The sequence below is a fragment of the Oryctolagus cuniculus genome, chromosome 9, assembly GCF_051225735.1.
Source record: "Oryctolagus cuniculus isolate XC-2025 breed Fujian yellow rabbit chromosome 9, ASM5122573v1, whole genome shotgun sequence".
NCBI classification, from domain to species: domain Eukaryota; kingdom Metazoa; phylum Chordata; class Mammalia; order Lagomorpha; family Leporidae; genus Oryctolagus; species Oryctolagus cuniculus.
In genome coordinates, this window is record NC_142875.1 from 111,630,486 (window position 1) to 111,653,030 (window position 22,545).

At 42.6% G+C, this 22,545-nt stretch overlaps 1 protein-coding gene and 1 non-coding gene across 12 annotated transcripts in view; one reads left to right on the forward strand and one right to left on the reverse strand.

Moving 5' to 3' along the window:
• GRIN2B (glutamate ionotropic receptor NMDA type subunit 2B) overlaps positions 1-22,545 on the reverse strand; it is a 755,912-nt gene that overhangs the window by 85,160 nt on the left and 648,207 nt on the right. The window lies entirely within an intron of this gene.
• Positions 18,780-18,910, forward strand: LOC127492218 (small nucleolar RNA SNORA9). The gene has a single exon (XR_007921378.1). It is a non-coding gene; the product is annotated as a small nucleolar RNA SNORA9 (small nucleolar RNA).

The following is a 22,545-nucleotide window of genomic DNA, read 5'->3' on the forward strand; positions in this document are numbered from 1 at the left end:
ATTTAGTTTAACATTACCTGCTGAGCGTTAGGACGATTTCTGGGCTCAAAGCAAGAGCTCTAGCACAGTGAGGAGGACTTGGCCTACCCATTTCTCTGACTAGCCATGAGTACTTTGCCTCTCTGTAAAACAGGTCAACGCTATTGGCCACAATTCCCCTATAAGGGCTTGCTAGAGGCATGATGATGTCTGTGGAAGTGGCTTGAAACTATCTACTTCATGCACTAAGGTAAGGCAGTATGACTTCTGCCATTCAGCAAGGAACTCCCAGTTCCCAAGATGTGCCAGATGCTGGGCTGAGTGCTAGGTACTGCAGAGGCGAGGCGAGGTCATTTGCCAGTGGTCACATAATTAACAAAGGGCTCAACTGGATTCAAATCATCTGTTTCATTCCAAGGCCTGGACTTCTGGCACAGTGCTGGGTGGCAACCAAAGGGAAACAGCCTGTAGGACAGAATGACTGGCCAGGTAGTATACTACTAAATGGGGTCACCAGCTTGTGGCTAAGGAAACAGATGATGAAGAAAAGTGCTGGGGAGCAAAGGCCTGTTTACAAACACAGCTTAATTAATTAGTCAACTCAGATCAGGCAGAAGAGGCGGGCTTCCAGATGCCCGACACAGAGAATTAATTAGCAGAGAGGCACCCATCCCCAGGCTTTGGGTTCATGGCCAGGCCACATGGTAGAGAAAAATTACCACACTGCCTCAATGCCACTAAACTGTCCCTCAGCTTAACTGAAACCACTTGTTTGAAATACAAAAACAAAAACAAAAGCATCTCCTCGAAGATGACACCTGAACTATAAAAGCTTCACTAACTAAACCTCCAAGTGATGCTCAGAAAAGAAGGTAGGGGAGGTTCCTGTGCTTCTAGTTCAAGCTATAAAGAACCAGAGTAAAATTAAAGTGTAAGAGGTTATACCCACTAACACCTGGAAATGACAAATCAATACCAACCAAGGTAAACAAAATGGGAAACTAAGATAACACTTTGTGAGGCTAAAGCTGCCATTTTGCTCCAACAGTGGTTTTAAAATTTGCTTATTTATTTGAAAGAGTTTCAGAAACAGAGAGGGAAAGACAGAAAAAGACAGCGACATTCTTTCTGCTGGTTCATTCCTCAAATGCCTGCAATGGCCAGCATTGGGCCAGCCCAAAGCCAGGAGATAGGAACTCCATCCAGTTCTCCATGTGGTAGCAGGGGCACCCATTCCGTTCCCAGGCACATCAGCAGGGAGCTGTATGGAAAGCAGAGTAACTCAGACTTGAACAAGTGCTCTCACATGGGATGTGCTGTAGCTGACAGTGATATAAACCCCTACACCACCACACAGACCACTTATCCATGTTTAGGATTGCAATGAAAGTGCATTTGGGAAAGCTAACCTGTTCAGACCACTGCCTCAGTTTTTTGCTTAATTCTGCTTAAAAGTTACAGGATTCCCTAGGAAACAGACAGAAATCCTCTTACCTGGGTCACTTGTAAATAGAAAGTAATATGAACCTATAACAACAATGACAAAATGGGGTTGAGGAAACCCAGGAGAATAAATAACATGGAGCCACTGTGAAATGACACGTGTGCTCTCCCAGATCTTAATGACTTGATGTGTAAAAGTCACTTTCCAGGAATCGGTCCCTCCTCTGCTTCCACAGTTAACATTTCATGCAGGTCTTAGAAGTGCACTTGTTTATATTTTTTTCCTGGTGAATTTCCATGTATTCTGCAGGTGTCTGGGACTCCTCCTCTGCCTAATTAAGCAGAAGTTAATGAAGTGTGAAGTGACTTTTCACCACATGGTTCAACAGAAATCAAAGTGTACAGAGAAGAAAGAGAGGCCCAAACACAGGGCTAAGTGACGTGAGAAAGATGGGGGCTGGGCAGAGGGACACAGACAGGATTGCATGGGCACTGAGGGCATGAGTGTAGACTTTTGAGTCTGGAAGTGTTCTGGAGAACATTCTACAGTGTTTTTCAGTAAGGCAGTATTTTAGGATCACCTACAATGCTATTAAAATGCTATTCCAGGACAGGCATCTGGCCTAGTGGTTAAGATGCCTCTTAAGACACTCATATCACATATCAGAGTGCCTGGCTTCAAGTCCTGTCTCTACTGATTCCAGCTTCCTGCTCATGTATACCCTGGGAAGCAGCAGTAATGCAACTGGGTCTCTGCTGCCAATGTGGGAGACTTGGATGGAGTTCCTGGCTCCTAGCTCCAGCAGCCCCCAGATATGTGGGCATTTGGGAAGTGAACTAGCAGATGAGAGTTCTTTGTCTTTCTCAAAAAATAAATGAATTTTAAATGCTGATTCCAGGGCCCTATCCCAGGCCAATTATCTTGGAATCACTAAGCAGGAGAGTCTCAACAAAGCATTGCAGAAAGTCTCCCCAATCACACTAACGGGTACCAGAATAAAGAACCACTCATTTATGGCAACCTCTGTCCTTTAGTGGTGTGGGAAGGAGGGAATGCAGGTTGAGCAACCCAAATCTGAAAACTGAAAATCCCAAATCATTCAAAATCCAAATCATTTTGATTAATGATGCTCAGCTGGTAAAGTCTATGCAACTATTCCAAAATAAAAACAAAAACCTCCCCATTCTGAAACAATTCTGGTCCCAAGCATTTCAGAAAAGGGAAGTTCAACCTGTGCATTTGGAGAAGGAGAGGGATGCTGTGTGTCCAAGTGTGAGCTGACAATTCAGTAAGTTGGCCTGAGCCACTGTGCTTTTTGTTCACAGCTTAAATCTACCTGGATGAGAAAGGAGCACCCACTGCTGGGCTCCTCCACCTTCAAAGGTATGCTCCCTGTGCATGTCTACAGGTTACTTCATCAACAAGGAGTAAAGCCGAGAGGTTGGACCAGCGGTGTTCAAAGCATAGCCTCCAATCAGTAGTGTCAGCATCACTTGGGAACTCATTAGAAATGCAAATTCTTGGGGCCAGTGTTGTTGCACAGGGGGTTAAGCTGATGTATGTATGCCAGCATCCCAAAAAGGCACCAGTAGGAATCCTGGCTGCTCCATTTCCAATTCAGCTCCAGTTAATGCAACCGGGAAAGCAACAGAAGATAGCCCATGTACTTGGGCCCCTGCTACCCATTGTGGGAACCAGGATAGAGTTCAATCCAGGGTGGTTTCATCCTGGTCCAGCCCTGGTCATTGTAGCCATTTAGGGAGTGAGCTAGCAGGTAGATTGACCTATCCCCCACCAACTCTACTTATCATATAAATAAATCTTAAAAGTGCAGATTTCAAGGCTCCACTCCAGTCCTACAAAATCAGCGACCATGGCGGGGTGGGATCCAGACACTGGGGTTTTTTGTTTGTTTGTGTTTTGTTTGTTTGTTTGTTTTGGACAGGCAGAGTGGACAGTGAGAGAGAGAGACAGAGAGAAAGGTCTTACTTTTCCGTTGGTTTACTCCCCAATGGCTGCTGTGGCCGGCACACCACGCTGATCCAAAGCCAGGAGCAAGGTGCCTCTCCTGGTCTCCCATGTGGGTGCAGGGCCCAAAGACTTGGGCCATCCTCCACTGCATTCCTGGGCCAGAGCAGAGAGCTGGACTGGAAGAGGAGCAACCGGGACAGAATCCGGCACCCTGACCGGGACTAGAACCCAGTGTGCCGGCGCTACAGGTAGAAGATTAATCTATTGAGCTGCGGTGCGGGCCCAGACACTGGGTTTTAACCTCACACTTGTCAGTGTTTGAAAACTACGAGTTTGTGTACTTACTCTTTGGTGACAGAGAGCAAAGTGGGAGACAATGCTGTGAAGTGTTCACAGAGATGCTAGCCCTGCGTCTGATGGTGAAGGATGTCAGGGGCTCCTTTGGAGTAATCAAGAACAGCAGACTGGAACACTCCCCTCTGCATGAGGGTTTTAAGCTTTGCCACACTTCACCTGCTGGACCTGTAGCCAGCTGGTGCCAATGTGATGTTTTTTGCCCACTCGAGAGATCTGATGCCAAACTGACAAAGTCCTGTTTTGAAGTTTTCATTTGTTCCTAAGATAGGGCTTATCTAGCTCTGTACCTTGTCTTAAATATTCCTATGCCAACTCTTGATTAGGTATTATAACAGATCATAAAAAAGATGCATGTATTAGTAAAAAGGATGATACCATTTTATTTGACTTTCAGAATATATTCATAACTCACACCAGTCAGGAACACAGCACCACCCCAAACCCACCCCCTCCTGTTTCTGAATCTCCCTTGGCTCGGGGCCCTTCTCAGCGCCTACGACACAGCTGCTGACAGGAGGAATGTGCCTAAATGATAGAAGAGTTGGGTCACAGCAGATAATCCATTTATGGATAATAAAAAATGTGTGTCACACTCCACCGACCATGTCAGTTCTGAGCTGCTACACATTAAGAACTCCTTCATACCCAAGATGATTTCAAAAGCCAAATGAAAAACCTGTGTGATTTGGCCATGTTCTAACTCACCCCAGAATAAAAGGTGAAAATAAACTCTGAGCAACAACTATTTACCAAATGGATGTTCAATCTCTGTCTGTGACCTTTTAGGGCAGTAAAGATTCTGCTTTTAAGAAGCCTGTAACCAAATGGAGAAGAAAGAAATACACATATTGAAAAACAGGTTATACCATCAGTGCCTTGGCTACGGTAGGCTAACTGGTTAACAAACAGTCTGTGAAATGTGTAATTCCAGCACAATAGAATTTCATTTCTTCTTCATGGAACCATATTGAGCTTGGCAGGGTAGCCTCCTCCATGCACTTATCTGGGGACTGGAGCCAATGGAGACTCTGCCATCTGCAATACGAGGCTTCCAAGGTCCCTAGGAGGTGTCTGCCCTCCAGCTAGCCAGAGACAAAAAAAAAAAACAAAAAACAAAAAACAATTGAGCTTGCAAGGGTTTGTATTTTATGGGCCAAGCCTTGAAGCGACACCTCTCACTTCTGCTCCATGGCCACTCCTAACTTTCAGAGAGGCTGGGAAATAGAGTCCAGCTGTGGTACCCAAAAAGGAGAGTAAACAAATTTTAACAATGGCTGAGAGTTTCTGACATTCTGGGCATGGTTGGAGAAAGCGTATGAATTAAACAGTTCTATTTCAATATGCTTCTCTTGTTTCATTGTTTCTCATGGTCAATGCATTACTTTTGCAAATGCTGAAGAGTCCATTATCTGAGCATATGGCTACTTCCTTGATTTTTCCTGAGCTGCAGGAACAATTGTTGGGATAGTCCACTCCAGTGATGAGTGTTATTGGAAGGCCATGGAAAAACACAGCAAAGAGGGGTAATAGTCTTCAACTGATGCTGCTTTGATCTTTTTCCTTCCTTTCATCCACTCAATCGCGTTTAACACCAATGCATGGAAACCACTTGGAAGTTGGCACGTGTTGAGAAGTGATGGATTTCACACAGGTGCTTGGGCTGACAGAGGGTCCAATAACACAGGACACCTGTTTGTTATTGGATTTAACAGGATGCTAATACTGAGCGGAGACTTTAAAATATAAAATGTGGAGGAATATGGGGGGCAAATCTCTTTACACTGAGAGGATAAAAGGAGAGGCAGTTGGAAATAGAGTCAATTGTATTTTTCCTGTTTTCTTCACCTCAATACCCTGCTATCCATTTCCCAGACACCATTTTATTAGTTCAGGGTTCTAGGAGGAGCAGAGTAAGATGGAAAGGCAGCACACATCTGGACCTACAACCCCCCGCAGCTCTTCTGCAGAAGTAATTTTCTAATTGGCATCAATAGACACCAGTGTTGGCTGTTGCTGCTGGAAACATCAGCCATCCTCCTAAGCAGTAATCATAAGGTAGGATGTGAGCACAGAGGGAGCAGCAAATATGAGGGGACTTCAAAATGTTCATAGAAAAATGAAGTTAGAAGGTAAGTTGATTTTGGTGAAAATTTTTGGGGAATCCACATATAGTTTTCATAACATGCTTTTCTGTGACTATTTTGAAGACTATGCATGAATTTCAAAAAATTTTGTACTAAAACACACTTATGTTTTAAGCCCATTTTCCATGAACCAGTTGAAGTATACTTGTAGGTGAACCTGAGCCCAATAACTGGGTGCCCTGAATCCAGGCATTTGCGCACTTTGAGCAAGACATTCTGTTTCATTTATATAGTTAGCAGCAGTGAGGAAATGAGTGGCTGATGGAATTCTTGCACATTATGCTGAGAATTTACACCTCTGGCATCCACAGTACAGACTTAAGCTCAGGCTGAACTGATAGCTGCAATTAGAGTATAAGTTCTAGTTCTCTCATTCATTCAACACATATTATTATACAACTATAACAGCCCCACCAATACTCATGTTGTCAGTGGGGATTGAGAGGTTTTAAGGGGGTGGAGATTAATTCACCTGTGGCATTTGGATATGACAACTTTGGGAGACAATTAAGGTTAAATGAGGTCATAGAGGGTGATCCAATTGGACCATGGCTTTTTAAGACAAGGAGGTGAGAGCTGAGCTAGGATGCTCAGTCTCTCTTGCTTTCTAATGCCTTGTGCTGCATCAGGACCAGCAAGACAGACCTCAAACTTAGAATTCCAGGCTTCAAAACTGGGATAAAGTAAACTTCTTTTCATTATAAATTACCCAGTCAGTAGTATTCAGCTATAGCAACCAGAAAATGATTACAACTACAACTGTCAGGAGGCAGACACTTTGCCAGGTGCTGGGGATAGTGATGATAAACTAATTGTTGCCCTCCAGTTTACACCCTAGTGAGAGAGAAAGATAATAAGCTAATATATAGTCATGTATCTCTCAATGATGGGTATATGTTCTGACAAAGGCAGACTTAGGTGAATTCATCACTGTGGAAACATCATGGGGAGTACTTGTTCAAACTAACACAGTTACAACACCATGAGGTGACATAATCTTACAGCACCATCCTAGTGTCTATGATTACCATTGACTGCAAAAGTCATTATGTGCCGCATGAGTGAGTAGTAAGACGCTGGTGAGAGAAAGCTGCTATTAGCATAAAGATGGCAAAGAGGGTGGCATTTGATGAGATTTACACAGGGTGGCCAGGGATGTCCTCTCGACAGAGGTGACATTTGATCAGAGTTTGGAATAAAGTGAGAGTCACGTGACTATCTGAAAGAAAAGGGTTTCAGGCAGAAGAGGCTACAAGAGCAGTGAGGCCTTGCTTGGAGTGTTTCAGGGTTAGTAAGCTTGGTTAGTCTGACTGGAACCAGGGGACCCAGTAGAAGAGTGACAGGAAATCAGTCTGGTGAGGGAAGGAGGAGCCATCAGACTGTAGAGGTCGTAGTATATCTTTGGACATTCTGTGTTTGATAGAAAGTCATTACAGAGTTTTGAGCAAATAACTGGTATGAATTTTTATGTCTCTAAAGAACCACTTTGGCTGATACCTAGAGAACTGACTATGGGAAGCAAGAGTGAATGCAGAAGACAAGTGAGGAGGTGAAGGACACATTCATGATCACAATGGCAACAGAGTGGGAACTGGTCAGCTTCAGGGTATGTGTGGAAGGTAGAGATACCCATCTGTTGATGAATTTTATATTGGATGGTGAGAAAGACAGGAATCAAAACGGCACTGAGGTTTAAGGCCCAAGCAAATGAATGGTGATGTCATTGAGAAAGATCCTATACAGAACAGGCATTAGCTGAGGCCAACATAGACCTTGAACTAGATGGCCTAATATCAATGCCTGAATGTGTTATGTATTGTTTAGGAACTATGTTACCTCAAGCAAGTAATCTTTGAATGCCTCTTTACAGGGGTCTTCAAAAATTTAATGGAAACCATATATAATGAAAAATCTATGCATGCATTTAAAACAATGTTTGCACCAAAATAAACATATTTTAATTCCATTTTCCATGAACTTTCTGAAGCATGCTTGTATCACAGTTTCATCCTCTGTGAAGTGGTGGCTACCAATAATACTTCAGAAATTGTTCTGAAGACTAAGTTGATAACTATAAGCATTTGGCACAGTATCTGGAGTATAGGGAGCTCTCAATAAATACTGACTAAAATAAGAAATATGAGGGTGGAAACAGACTTTCAGGAAAAAAATCATCAGCTTTATTTGGGGCAAGGTAAGTTTGAGATTCCTTTCATATATTCCAGAAAAAGCATTAGTAAGCAGCAGGTAAGCCCAAGACCTAGGGTTTCAGGAGAGAGTGCCAGACTAGAGATACACATCTGGGAGATATGGACCTAGAAAAGATTTTATTAGTAGAGCAATCAAGAAATTCAGGCAATGCAAAAGAAATTACATAGGTTATGAAAGCTAAAAAGATTGCTCAGCCATAGAAAAGAATGAAATCCTGACTTTTGCAATGAAATGGATGTGCTATGTGAAATAAGCCAGATTCAGCAAGATTATCATCATATGTTATCTCTAATTTGTGGAAGTGAATATATAGAGTATAAAAATGTGTGGATGTCATATAATTTGGCATACAGTTTTATAAATTGCTTCAAAGACTTATACCATGCTCATGAGCTCATGACAATACACTCTTCGTTAGCCACATTAAGATTACTGTCATGAATCCCTTACTTTGTGATATTAAAATCCCTGTTTGTAAGAAAAGACAGTATATAAATGTACATATATAGTGTCTACATATCAAGCATACAACAAAATTTTAAAAAACTGTTACATTTTAAAACTAGAAGAAACTTAAAGAGGTAGGGTTGCAGTGTGCAAGAAGAGAAACTAATCCAGATTTGGGACACTCAGGTTTAAGTTGAAATAAGAATGATGGGCCTTTGTTCATAATTATATTCACTGCTCCCCATTTGTATAACTTTAGTCATAACATTCATGGCTGCTATTGAAAATTAGCTAAGTACCTATGTACATTTCTTGAAGAAAAATGGGACTTGGCCTAAATTTTTAAGTGTGGTATTCCATACACAGTAAAGATTTGACATCTACCAGCACATGGAAATGTCACAATTCCCAAACAGTTTGCATTGGCAGCTAGACATGGTTCATTAGCTGACTCAGCGTTTTCTCACCATGAAGACAATCATCACACCACAGGGACTTCCTAAAGCTAACAAATTATTATCTTTGGTAACTTTAGAGTAAACAGGACCCTGAGGAAACTATTCCCTAGATTTCTTGCCTGGTAGGGACATTAGACCCTTCATACTTACAGAGAAGCTGCATGTGTTAAGAAGCTTATTCAAATACTTCACCAACTCTATTTCAGCCCACTAAATTGTTTATCTTCCACTTTGTGTAGGTCATCAGCAAATCATTTCACTAAGTTAAACAGAGCTAAGAGTTCAGCCAAAATAGCATTACTGACTTGTAATATGAGTCCATGTCTGAGTGGCAAGAGGAGCTTCAAAAACACAAGTTTGGTTTCCTCCTGAAGTGGAAAGCAAGGTTTCTATTCCTCAGAAAGACCTGCTGTCATCTGTCACCCAGATGGTGGCAGTTATGCACTTCTTGACCTGTACCAAAGAGGAAGTAAGAGAAAACAGAGACACAAAGTCTGGGCAAAAGCTGGTCTCCAAAGGCTTAAGTGCACAAGAGGTGACCTCCCAGGCAAGGACACCTTCCCTGGCCCTGTTTTTTACATTAATGGTTCATAAGGTAACTCAATGGAAAGTATTGTAAGAGACTAGCCCAAGGTATCCCACAGTACCTGGAAATGACTCAAGGGACTTTAAGCTCAATAATTTCTTTTTTCTTTCAAGAAGTAAACAAATGCCAAGATATGTCCATATGCAGAAGTACCTGCTGAATGAGTATGAATGGACACACACATGCTGGCAGGTGGCGGGGAGTTACTGGTAGAGGCAACCACTGACCACTATCCTTGACTACAGAACCTAACACCAGGGTGAGCAATACTCTCCAAAGTTAGAGCTGGGCTGCAGAGTGTTCACTCTGAACCTTGGTCAAAAACTCAAAAAAGGATCTCTTTACTTGCAAGGTGAACACTTTCAGTTAAATGCAAATCCAGTGCCTCTCCATTTTTAACTTAAATTTCAAAATGGTCCTGTCTTAAAAATGTAGATATTAGATGCATACATCAGCCTTAAGCACTCAAGAACTACTTGGCAAATGGGGGAGGAGGAAGCATCTGATAGTTTCTATTTTCCAGAAAACAGTGTATTCCTGATTACCTCAGTATGGCAAGCTCTACTGTGTTCCAAACTACAGAGATGTAATGGACCTACATTTTCTGGTTATTACCCCCACTTCTTACCACAATTACCCTACTCCTGGCTCCCCTCTGTATGATGACCCATGATGAAAATCAGGCCCTTTATGAGCCTTTGTTGTGCCCCATGGGAAGGAAGAAAGAAATGAATGATAATGTTTATGAAATACCTCCTATCTCTCAAGCCCCGAGGAAGGCTACTTACCAGAAAGATAAGTTATTTTTTTTCTCTATTTTACTGGGGAGGGAACTGGTGTTCAAAATTTTGAGTAACCTTCCCAAGGTCACTGAGCTAATATTCATAAGCAGTAATGTTAAAATTCAAACTGCTATTGTCTCCCAAAAGCAATATTCTTTGTGTAGAAGTTAGTCTGGTTAGGATCACGGCCATCCTACTAAGGATCCCAGAAGAATTTCAGTAGTAATCTTCTTGATTCACTGACTGTGGCAACCAGTCCGATGCAGCCACTAGTACCAGGCAGCACCTTGGACAGATCATAAAAATAAAAAGATTCTGCAGTGGTAGAAGCAGCAGTAAAAGCAGCCACAGCCTTCGTAGACACTGGAGAGGTTGGCTCTAATACCCGATAAATCCTGCTGTTTCCAGCAGTCACTGTGTTAATAGCTTTTTCATACCTGAAAACCATTAAGAGGTCACTTCTCAATGTTCAATGTCCCATTACCTTTGAGGTTGTCACATGTGTTCTGTTCACTGCCCTTTTAATCATCCTCTTGCTTCCAAAAGACATTTACAAGATTCTTTTTCACTCCTGTAAATTCTGCAGTTCTCAACAGGACCAGTACTCAAGAAAGATTGGAAAAGTACAGTGTGTCATGGAAAGCGGAGGTCCTGCTCAATGCTCAGGAGGCTCTGATCAGAGCACACCGTGCGCTCTGCTGGGGATTCACACTTCCTTTCCTTCTCTTTACTGCAGCTTTGATCTCCTCTACTTCTTACCTGTGTCTTCCTATCATTGCACCTTCTTTGCTTTTCACCTTTCTGTAGTCATCATCTCTTTTCATCTTTTTCTTTCTCCCTCCTTTTCATTTCTTAAGTGCCCCAATTTTTACCTTTGTTTTCTCTACCTTTTATACTTTATCTTTTCTTCCTCTCTTACGGTTTTAGAGGCAAATTAGTTCAAGTGAAAAAACTCAGGTGTTGAAGTCACATCAACTTGGTTCAAACACTGGTTTTTCCACATACTGTGCCCTTGGACAAGTGACCTTCCTGTCCCCTCTTAGTCTGATCACCTGTAAAATGGAGATATGAACTACATTTGCATGTACATGTGAATACTAAATGAAGTAGGCTGTGTAAGGACTGTTAGGACTGATTAGAAGTAGGACATTAATATTCAGAAATGATAGACAAATCTTCTGTCTGTCCTTTTTGTCCTGCTGTCATTAATCCTACTTTCTCCTACACATTAGTATGATATTCTCTTTGTCACTCCCTGACTCAGCATCTGACTTTTAATAAAGTTCATGGGAATGCATATTATACAAAAAACTGCCATGGATTTCAAAAATTTTTCCACCAAAAATAAACATATATCTTTGTTCCATTGTTTGAAGACACCTCCCCCATCCTTTCATTTTGGCTGGATTCTCTCCTTGGCCCTCAGTTCTCTATTGTAAGTCCATGTTTCAGCACAAATAATCATTACAGAATGTTGAGTATTGACAGAATGTTCAAGCATCTCAGTGCCATGATGACTTTAAAGCACTTGAATAACAACAAAATCAAATACTTCTGGACCACTCTGAACCATCTATTAAGAATGAGAAGCTTAGGGTCAAGAAATAGCTATGTTTCTGTGTTTTTTTTAGGAACCAAATGTTTGACTGACAGAGTCTACCTAGTGAATAGGTTGAGTAGATAAGGTCACACTCTTTCCCAACTCAGGTAGTCAGAAAACAGTGAAGTTTTTGTTGATTGGAACTTTTTTTAATTTGTGAGTAACACTAACCACTAGCTCTTACACTAAATAAGTTGCTTTTTGGTGGACACAATTTTATTGTCAGGAGAACAATTTAGGGAATAAATTTCCCAAAAACTTCAGTATCATAGTTCTCCTTTTCAGAAAACACAGGACTCACGATATAGACATCAACTTGCACTGTGCAAATGCTGACCCCTGCTACATAACAACACCTTGTTAACTTGAGGCTAATCCACCTATCTTTTGTTAACTCCTAGCCTGACCTGCCATTTTCATGTCTCCAATTTTTCCTGTCTTTATTTTCTCTGAGTTGTTGACTTCCTTTTGCCCTTGTCTTTACTGAACTTCATTCTGTTAGTTTCTGATTACTTGTCCAATTTGTTGAGGTCATTTCCAATTCTAATCGCATCCCCCAAGGCTTTAGCCTCCACTTGAAATTCAGTCTCGTCTATAGAATTAATGAGCATGCTGTTGTGGTACCCAAGCCATTGGTGACAATCTTAACTAGAGATGGGTTCAGGACGGAGCCCTGTGCAGCACCATTGTTATGAGCTTTCTTGTCAAGAGAAATGTCTGGGCAGGTGCTTTAATGAAGTTTAGTTTAGAAAATGTAATCCATGGCCAGCACCGTGGCTTACTAGGCTAATCCTCCGCCTGCATGAGCCATGGCGCCAGCACACTGGGTTCTAGTTCTGGTTGGGGTGCCGGATTCTGCTCCGGTTGCTCCTCTTCCAGTCCAGCTCTCTGCTGTGGCCCTAGAAGGCAGTGGAGGATGGCCCAAGTGCTTGGGCCCTGTACCCGCATGGGAGACCAGGAAAAAGCACCTGGCTCCTGGTTTTGGATCCACGTGGCGCACCAGCCATGGCAGCCATTTGCGGAGTGAACCAATGGAAGGAAGACCTTTCTCTGTCTCTCTCTCTCTCACTGTCTAATTCTGCCTGTAAAAAAAAAAAAATGTAAGCCTTTCTCTTTAGAATCTGGGGTTACTCAGGTAGAAGTTGTGACACTTTGGGGAATTTAAAGTTGTATTCTCATACAAGTGAAATGAAATCATCACAATTGTTGTTCAGAGCCTATCTTTCTTTACCAAATCTCATTATTTGGAATATAAAAGGCAGTACCTAGTCCACTGTTCTATGTTGGAACTCACTCATGTCTGCTCTGCCGAGGGAGTGCTTGGCAGGAGGACAAAGCCCCTGATTTGGGTTCCACCTCTGCCCTTCAGTATATGACCTTGGGCGATTTACCTAGCCTTTCCCAGCTTAGACCTTATCCTCATCAGCATAAGAATGGTTTGGGTCAAATGAACATGAATGCGCCTTCCAGATACAAGAGGCTGAATTCTGTCTTAATTAGTGGCCTAATTATTTTTAGTGACAAATTACTACATGTATTCTTTGATTATAAGCTTTACCATGACACTTACTTTAATAACTGTGAACACATTTAAGAAGCAAAGGTTACACTAGCTTTGCATAGTGTCTAGAATATATCTGCTCCAAAATGCATGTTTATTTGCTTACATGGATGTATTCCTTCCCCACAGCTTCTTAGATATATGAATCCCAGTTACTTATAAGATGTTTAGATGGCTGTCATTTCCTTATTATCCTTGACTACCAATATTTCATTTCAGAATTCTCACTTAAAAATGAAGAAACTGAAGCCTAATCTGGTTTGGTAACTGCTCAGAGTCATGGAGTTTGCATGTAGCAGAGCTGGGGCTTGACGTTGGGTTTCTCTTTCCATATGGTATGATTCCTTTGGCACCTGATTTACTGTTCAAACTCAGACTATGCTACAGAAAAAAAAACTATCAATTCTAGCAGCAATCAATTTAAGTGCCTCACTACACAATGGAAGAGTATCTCTTTCTCACCAATGAAATGACTGAACTCAATCCCTCTAGATTGGTTATCCTAAATTTTCTTACACTGGAGATCAATAAATAATTTTCTTTAGGGAAACTATAAAGAATGTTTTCTAAATGGTACAAGGGTAACTCAAAAAGTTCATGGAAAATATCTATTATGAAAAAACTGCATAAATTTCAAAATTTTCTGCATTAAAATAATCTTTTAATTCAATTTTTATAAATTTTTAAATAACTTTGCTATTTGAGAGACAGATAGAGAACTCTTCCTCACTAGTTTACTCCCCAAATACCTGCAAAGGCTGGGACTGGGCTAGGTTGAAGCTGGATCTCCCAGGTGGGTGGCAGGGACCCAATCATTTCAGCAATCATCCCTGATATCTCCCAATATGTGAATTAAAATGGACCAGATCCAGGAACCAAAGTCAGGATTCAAACCCTGGCACTCCTGTATGGGACATGGGTACCCTCACCAATGTCTTAACCACTAGGCCAAAAGTCCACCCCCACAGAAACCTTTTGAAATCCCTCATATTTGTCTCTACCTCTGGAAAATAGTGATTTTTAAAAAGTGAAATTTTTGATACTAATTTCTTCACAGACTCAATTCCTTCTTCCGGTACTTACAAATCCTTCTTTTTTCTCCCCCACAACTTAATATTTCACTTCCTTGGGACTGAATTAGGCCTCCAGGTAGGAGCTCCCTGAACACTTCGCACCTGAAAGTCACTGATGGCTTTGATTTTCTTGAATTTTCCTGCAAGACAATTTCTATATAAATAAATGTTTAAATAAATGTTTCCATATAAATAAATGTTTAAAGTAGGGAAATCTAATCACCTAGTTGTGAAATCTGAGGAAGAGTAAAGTGAAAGAGATGGATTCGAAAGGAATGATGGGAAGAAGCTCAGCATTGTTTTACCTCAGAAATGTGTATTGTTCTAGCCATTCACCTCAAGACACTGAAAGATTTTTTTTTTTATTCCTCAGATAGTGGTCACTGGTTAAAAATGGAATAGTCTGCAAAAGTTGCTGCATGGCACAGAAGCCCAGTGCATGCTGCAGCAGGAAGTCACGGGGGTTTAATGATGCAAAGTGCCTCTCTCTGTGCAACTACAAAAAGCAGATTCAAAGACATGCACCTCATGTTTCTAATGACAGGCTCTGGACAGAAGTATCTGCCCCCTCTTTGCCAGTCTCTTTCTTTATCACCCATTTGACTTCTCTTCCTTAAGTTTCTCAGAACATCTGCCTCAGTGTGTCCCTCACCTGGAAGAGAGGAAGGCATCACTCATTTCCCATGTTTTCTATGGATTAGCTCATTGGGTCTTCATCGCTACTGCATGTGGATGCATCCTAAGGTGACCCTGGTGAGTTACACTACCTTGTGTCCTTCCCTCCCTTGCCATGCTTCTAACCAACAGGACACGACAAAGGCGACAGGATATCACTGCCTCGATTAGGCTAGATTTTAATGGCAAAGGTGATGTGTTGTCACTTCCTATGATTGTGTTATATAAGGTTTCTTAATGGACTGGAGAGAGAGATTCCCCAGCTGGCCTTGAAGAAGCAGAAAGCCCCGGTGTCAATGGTCTATGGAAAGGGCTACACGGCAGGGAGCTTCTACAAGCTGAGGGTGCCTCCAGCCAGCCTGAAGTGGGAACCTTAATCACATCCTGCAAAGCAGCAGCACAGGGGTGCAAGTAGATGGTTTTGTACCACGTATGCAGATGAGAGGTCTGCAGGGCCACCATTTGGCAGCTTTGTAGGCTTTTACCCCAGGTAGAAGATCACCTATAGACACGTCTGGACCTCTGACCCCCAGACACTGACTGTGTGCTGTTTGTAGGAATTTGCTATGCAGTCATGGAAAACCAGTATGATTGTTATCTTTATCTTATAGAGGAGAAATGTAAGCTTTGTAGATCTTAAGTGTGGGAACTTAAGTCATTTTATTCAAGGTTGCACAACCAGCAAGGGACTGTACTCATATTTAAACCCGGGTCTTCCTAAAGGCTTAAGGTCAAATGCTCTCCAACACACCAAGTTGCCTTCCCACACTCCCTTCTCATTAACTGCCATTACTGACTGACTTTGGCCACATATGGGTCAGGAAATGACCTCTGCAGTTATGAACCAGTTGTGCATGTGATCTCGAAGTTAGACCTGAAAGATGGGGAAGTAACTGTCCTCTCCCTTTGCCCTTCTCCCTGGCTTTCTTGGGAAGGGAGGCTGCTCACTTCTCACCCCTGACCAAGTAGAGGGAGGGCAGAAGGGGCCGAGAAGAATGAAGGGGGCTGCCTAACACAGAAGAGAGGTTCATAGCGACTCACAGGGGGAATTACATGGATGTCCTATAAAAGAGAGTAGTTCCTCACAGGAGAAAGCTCTGAGGGTCACACTAATGAGCCTCTCACCAGGAATATCCCGATGGCAGGGGCCCATGAATAAGTTTCCATGCTTTGGGTTAATGCCTGGTCACAAAGAATCCCGCAGCTTCGCTTCAATATCATCAGTTTGGGTTGATTGAAAGAATGCTGGCAGTGGGCTGATTCTGAGGAGTCGAGGAGTATTGGTTCAGAAATGTAAGGGCCTGTTTGTTTGATGTGGATAGTAAAGGCTGAAATTTCATTGGTTAGGCTTGGCTGGATTTGTCAGCAGTTGGGCTGAATTGGACTGTATTTTATATGTACTTCAGTTAAATTACTGGAACAGTAATAAACTAGGTGTATCAAAATTCTGACATGCCAAATTACATGGGAGCATATTGGGAATGATCTAAGCCCCAGCTCTATCTAGTCCATCACAGTGCTCAAAGCACAGTTCTAGCAAGAGTTCATCAAATTGTTGAGAGCCAGTTCTTCACCAGGCCAAGGGCTGAGAGCCACGAGAGAAACAGCAATCAGAGACAGCCTTCGTCCTCCCAGGATCTACAATCCAGCAGGACAGAGAAGCACATGCCTCAATAACTAAACAATATCCCAGACATTTTGAATTTGCCTCTTTGGAGCCAGAAATGGTGAAGATTACAGTCAGCCCCAGTGGTGATACAGGCAATTAGGTGACACCAAGTCACTCCAAAGACCAGGCAACAGGTGAGAAAGGCCTAAGGGACAAGTTGCCATGTGCTATAAGAATTCCTGGAATTTCAGATCCCCTCCCACAGTGTCTCCTTTGATCAAAGACTTTATTGCAACAAACTTGGATGACACCAGGCAGAGTCCAGCTGAAAGGAAGATGAGGCTGATGAACATTTCTGGATTTCATTATCTTCACCTCCTAAGAAAAGGAGCCTCACAGGCAGCGCAGAATGAGGACTTCAGAATATGGACAGCCAATCCCTTCCTTGTGATCTAGTTAAAGAAAACTAATTCTCTGCTTAATTAAATGCCAAAGATGCACAGGAGCTAGAGGATCTTTATTGTTACATCTCATTGAGAGTTCAGTGTCTTCTTTAACTTATGAGGATATTGGTTGGTTATTTATTTATTTATTTATTTTTGACAGGCAGAGTGGGCAGTGAGAGAGAGAGACAGAGAGAAAGGTCTTCCTTTTCCGTTGGTTCACCCCCTGCCAATGGCCGCTGTGGCTGGCATGCTGCGGCCGGCACACCGCCCTGAACCAAAGCCAGGAGCCAGGTGCTTCTCCTGGTCTCCCATGCGGGTGCAGGGCATTCCCGGGCCACAGCAGAAAGCTGGACTGGAAGAGGAGCAACCGGGACAGAATCCGGTGCCCTGACCGGGACTAGAACCCGGTGTGCCGGTGCTGCAGGTGGAGGATTAGCCTATTTAGTAGCGGTGCCAGCCTGAGGATATTGGTTTTAACAAATACTGGGTGTGTGGTTGACATCACAAGGGAGGGAAGCAAAAGAGGCATAAGAAGAAATAATCTGAAGAACACTGCACTCTAGACAAAAACACTGGCTCTGACTGCAGACTGGTTTGAACCAGGACTCTTCCAACAATTTAACTGTGCAATCTTGGGCAAGTTACTCATTATCTCTAAGGTCAGTTTCCTTGTTTGGAGGAGATAACATTACTGACCTTGCAAGGGGTTGATTAGTTAAGCAAAATAGTGCATGTGAAGCTTGTAGCATCAAGGTGTGCATAGAGTGGATGTGCAGTATTTTTTGAAGGAAAGAATGAGGGCAGGAATGCACATGGAGAAGACAGAAAATGGGAGGAAGAGGAGGACTTAGCTTTTCGTTTACTGCCTTGTTATCCTTATTTTAGGTTTTCCTCTGAAATTTCTCTGATTTATCTCCCTTCCTTATTCACCATCAATGCTCTGTTAGCAAGAGGCCACCTGGTGTTGAGACCTGACCTGATTGGTCCTGGTTTCCATGGGCAAGACCATGGGATTAGAGGTGTTTAGTGGGGAAAAAATATCTTGATAAAATACATTTGGAAAGATACCATGGCAGAATTAAATAATCTTCTTTGCTGTAAAAATTTAGATGACAAGTAGGTAGCATCTTTCAGGTTAACTTGACAGGAGACAGTCTTTTCACAGATCACAGGAGGCTAGGGCTCCATGGAATACCAGTCTGAGAAATATGTACTTGTACCAAGGGAGCATACCAGTATTTACCAGACTGTCTTGTTGAGGGAAAAAGGTCCCTAAAATAGCCAATTGGGAAAATAATAACAAAGAAGAATCCCATTTTCCCAATCAACTAAGCAGTATACACTTGTAATAATCAGTCTAATATCATGCCCTCTCTTTTCTTATTTGTAAAACAAGGGATTGGTTATAAGAGAATGTTTTAAATAGTTCACAGAGACGGCAAGCCTCCAGCATGGTTGGGTCTGCTGTGACCCTGTGCATTCCTACAATACTTGTCAGAAGTTTTGAAATGGTTTGAGGCCTTGCCCTGCTCCATCCAGTGTAAGGTTATAGAACTTTCAGACAACTGGGAGAAAAAAAGAGAAAAAAAAGAAAAAGGAAAAAGAAAAAAAATAGTTCACAGAGAAACGAAACTATAAGTTTACTGTGGTGCAAAATACTTAAAATCCATGCATAGTTCGTTTTTTTTTTTTTTTTTTTTTTTTTTTTTTTTTTTGACGGGCAGAGTTAGACAGACAGTGAGAGATAGAGAGAGAAAGGTCTTCCCTCCATTGGTTCACCCCCCAAAATGGCTGTTACGGCTGGTGCGTGCCGATCTGAAGCCAGGACCCAGGTGCCTCCTCCTGGTCTCCCACACGGGTGCAGGACCCAAGCACCTGGGCCATCCTCCACTGCCCTCCCGGGCCACAGCAGAGAGCTGGACTGGAAGAGGAGCAACTGGACAGAATCCGGCGCCCCAACTGAGACTAGAACCCAGGGTGCTAGCGCCACAAGTGAAGGATTAGCCAAGTGAGCTGCAGCACCAGCTAGCACAGTTCTTTCATAATATGCATTTTCATGAACTTTAAGACTGCTCATATACATGGATTTCAAAAATTTTGGTGGGGCTGGTGCTGTGGTGTAGTGGGTAAAGCTGCTGACCTCTGTGCCAGCATCTCATATCAATGTGGGTTAGAATCCTGGCTGCTTCACTTCTAATCCAGCTTTCTTACATGGCCTGGGAAAGCAGCAGAAGATGGCCCAAGTCTTTGGGCCCCTGCACCCACATGGGAGACCCAGAAGAGTCTCCTGGCTCTGGATTGGCTCAGCTCCAGCCATTGCAGCCATTTGGGGAGTGAACCAGTGGATCGAAGATGTATCGATCAGTCTCTCTCTCTGCCTCTGTGTAACTCTGCCTTTCAAATGAAATAAATGAATCTTTAAAAAATTTGGCAGGCGCCAAGATAAGCTTATTTCTATGAACTTTCTGAAATATTCTTGTGTCTATTCTAAGTACGCTTTTTGCTCTAACAGTTTAACATTTCTGTGTGGACATGAATTACATGAATAACAGTTCACACACCACTATGGCCCTTCTAGATAATCAGCCATTAACAGTACTAAAGACTTTCAGTGGTGTATACTGAGCACCCACTGAATGCCGTACTCTGTGATAGATGCTCTGCACTCTTCAGGTCCTTTCCCTTGATTGTTACTACAAGAGCTATACTCAGGAACAAAGCAGAAATAGAAAGAAATTGCTGTGGCCCACAGTTCAGGCCCTCCGGAGTCTAGCTACTTTTCTATTTTCCATTTCCCACTAATCCTACACTAACCCTGGGCTCTCACTCCTTCCACTCCACCATGTGGAAGCTCCACTCCTGTTAAGCTGCTCTGTGTGTCTTATCATGCCAGCCACATGCTCCCTTCCTTCTTCCACAGCATTATCTTGCCTGCCTCCACCTCTGTCAATGTGAATGCTGTTCTTCCTCAGACACCTGTCAGATCATAAGAAGTTTTCCCTAACCTCCTAGGAGGGACTCTATCCTACTCCAATAAAATTCAATGGATCTTAATGTACACACTGTCATTGAGATGTTAGAAAATTCCCTTTACATGTGTGTTGATTTACCTCTCCTATGAAGCCTTAAAAGAAAGAGATTCCCATCTACCAGGCATCCTTCCTATACTGTGGAGTTCTGAACAAGGAGTTAGATTCCATTAGCATCAGTTGGAAAATATGGGGAAATTGACACTTCATTTAGTTCAGTAACTCCCAACCTACTTTTTCAATGAGGTTTTCCTTAGCTCCCTTATCTAAAATTTTAACACCTTGCACAATGTTGTGTACCTCCCTCCTTGCTTTATTGTATGTCTTTAGCACTTACTCTAGCTAACACTCTGTATAATTTACTTATATATAGCTTCTTCTTTTTCCCAGCTAGAATTCATACTCCACAAGGGTAGAGATTTCTGTGTTTGTTGTTGATTCTTAGCATAGAGTACTGGATAGGTGTCTGCAACAGAGTAAGGTGAACAAAAATTGAGTGAATGAATTAATGCAGAATTCTTTGATAAAAGTAGAGTTAGAGAATGTCGTTTAACCTAAAGGTCTTAATATGGACAGTCACTCTCGGCTCATTTACCCTACAGATATGTGGACGGGATCTTTCCATGAATGAGAGGAGAGTGAAGCTGGAAGCACACCTGCTAATGTCTGAGGAAAAGAAGATGCAATATTAAGAACTATCTGTCTCGGGGCCAACGCTGTGGTGTAACAGGTAAAGCCGTCACCTGCCCTGCCGGCATCCTATATGGGTGCCGGTTTGAGACCCAGCTGTTCTACTTCTAATCCAGCTCTCTGCTATGGCCTGGGAAAGCAGTAGAGGATAGTCCAAATCCTTGGGCCCCTGCACCCGTGTGGGAGACCCAGAGGAAGCTCCTGGCTCCTGGCTTCGGATTGGCTCAGCTCCGACCACCATTTGGGGAATGGACCAGTGGATGGAAGATTTATCTCTCTCTCTCTCTCTCTCTCTGCCTCTGCCTTTCAAATAAATAAATCTTTTAGAAAAAAAAAAAAAAACATCTGTCTCAAAAGCACAGACCTAAGCTAACTCAAGGTGGAGGCAGTACCCCAGGCAAGACTGGCATTTGGTAGAAAAAAAAAGGAATGATGAGAGTTGACTATGCAAGGAGAGAGAGTGATGTAGACCTGGAAATATGCAAAAGGAACCAGACTTTAAGAGTGGCTCTGCGCTCCATTAAAACTGGACATGTGATCAAAACAATTAGTCATCCACTATGAATAAACACATGGGCCTTTCTTTCCTCACCACAGCCCAGTGGGGACAAGAACCTCAGAAACAGTTTAATTGCCTTGGAGAGGGGAGACAGAAATAAGAGAGGAGGAAAAAAGCTACCCCAGTGTCAGCCTCATCAACACTGGTAATGCTAACACCATGTTCTCCAAAGAGCCAAGCACAGAATGGTACAATGAATGTCAGTTGACTGGTTGGCTGGTGCTGACTTTACAGGCATTAGTAGAAATTCTGGAACTAAAACAGAAGCCAACATGAAGGCAACCCCTTTCATTGGGTTTCAAAATCTGTTGCTAACCTCAGTTCTTTCTATCCTTTGCATAACCAAGCTAAAAACAGCCTACAACCTAGTTACTTTGGAATTCTACTATATAGTGGCTGTGGAAAATGCAAAACCTCCATGAGGTTTGGAATACCTACATTGCCCAGTGACATGATCTTTATGTGATCCTCAGCAAGTTAGTTCACTTCTCTAGATTTCAATTTCCTCATCTCTAAAACTGGGGTAATGATTTCTCAGTGAGTTGTTGTAAAGATTATATTAGGCAATTCAGAATTTCTTACTTTTTTAAAGATTTATTTACTTAAGAGGTAGAGTTACAGAGAGAGGGAGAGACAGAGAACAAGGTCTTCATCCGCTGGTTCACTCCCCAAATGGCCACAACATCCAGGGCTGGGCTGATCTGAAGACAGGAGCCTCTTCCCAATCTCCCACGTAAGTGCAGGGGCCAAGCACCTGGACCATCCACCATTGCTTTCCCAGGCCACCAGCAGGGAACTAGACCAGAAGTGGAGCAGTCAGGACTTGAACTGGCACCAATATGGGATACAGGCTCCACAGGCAGGGGCTTAATCTACTAGGACAAAGCACTGGCCACAAGAATTCATTTATTCATTCATTTGATG